The sequence below is a fragment of the Otolemur garnettii genome, unplaced genomic scaffold (genome assembly GCF_000181295.1).
Source record: "Otolemur garnettii isolate 467f Iridium unplaced genomic scaffold, OtoGar3 scaffold00127, whole genome shotgun sequence".
NCBI lineage: Eukaryota > Metazoa > Chordata > Mammalia > Primates > Galagidae > Otolemur > Otolemur garnettii.
This window is the reverse complement of record NW_003852522.1, coordinates 4781180-4782490: the sequence shown is the minus strand read 5'-3', so window position 1 is coordinate 4782490 and position 1311 is coordinate 4781180. Positions and strand designations below refer to the sequence as shown.

Here is a 1311-nt window from a genome sequence, read left to right as displayed (position 1 = left end):
CTGGCCATTCTCCCTGCCATCACAAAGGTAACTCCTGTGACATTATGATTTTCCAGAACCCCTTTCTATGTATTAAATTCTTATATGAATTAATATTGCTTAATAGCTGTTTAGAGAAATATGTTTAATCGCAGCTTTAAAACTTTAAGAAAAACATCTTGATTCTTTCTGAAGGGTATGGAATCTTCCTTTTTTGGTCTTTAGCTAGAGAACCAAGTCCAAGATTTCCTGAAAGTCTCTCCCACATGGCTGAAATTCCTCATAAACATTTAACGAGAAAGTTTAACAACCCAATTCCGTAACTCAACCTGCCTTATATAAATTAATTGCTGACTTCAAAAGCATTGCCAGATAAGTTATACGCTGGCATGATGTCCCTGTCAAGGGAAGAGGCAAGTCTTTATAACTTGGAGGATTGATTTGATGGTACCATTTCAAATAGTTGTATTCATTTTGATTCCAAAATCAGACTGTTTTGAGCTGATCCCTCAGTCTTGTCCTGCAGAGGACCTTGGGTTTTCCAGGTCCTCAGGAATGGCACATTGTCTGTCAGATCTGAGTGTCACTTGGCAGCTGGAGGTCTGAACAGTGGGAGCAGAACCTATGGTTCTTGTCCAGGTTATCTGTTGCTAAGCTGCATGTCTCAGTCTCTTTATGGTTTTGAGACTCTCACAATCACTCCCTGAGATCTGAGTGATGGCCTCCCTTCCCTCTCAGCAACACTTTTCTACATTGGCAAGTAAATTCTGCAAAATGAACTTCATATCCTTGTCTGTTTGCCTGCGTTCTATTTTTTAGCTTTAATTTTGAAAAACTTTAACACTTCTTGAATTATAAAGTGCTTCTCTATTCTTTTTACCTGGAGGCCCCAATCAGTTTTTCCCTAGGCCACAGACCGGTACCAGTCTGTGATCTATTGGGAACTGGGCTGCACAGCAGCACCATCTGAGCTCCACCTCCTGTTCCGCTCACTGCCTCTGGAAAAATTGTCTTCCATGAAATTGGTGCCTGGTGCCAAAAAGGTTCCAGTCCATGGCCTCTGAGGAACCAGGCTGCATAGTAGGAGATGAGCAGCAAGTGAGCTGTATTCACAGCTGTTCTCTGTTGCTTGCATCACCAGCTAAGCTCTACCTCCTATCTGTCACCTCCCTTTGGGAGGAAAAATTGTCTTATATGAACCCGGTCCCTGGTGCCAAGTAGGGTTGAGGATAGCTGCTTTAGAACAAAGGGATCAGGGTGGCGCCTGTGGCTCAGTGAGTAGGGTGCTGGCCCCATATACTGAGGGTGGCGGGTTCAAACCTGGCCAAACTG

General features: G+C 43.6%; 1 protein-coding gene across 15 annotated transcripts in view; it reads left to right on the top strand.

The window, feature by feature from the left end:
* The window catches only part of RANBP3 (RAN binding protein 3), a 64305-nt gene that overhangs the window by 40151 nt on the left and 22843 nt on the right, over positions 1 to 1311 (top strand). The gene's annotated exons all lie outside the window — the stretch shown is intronic.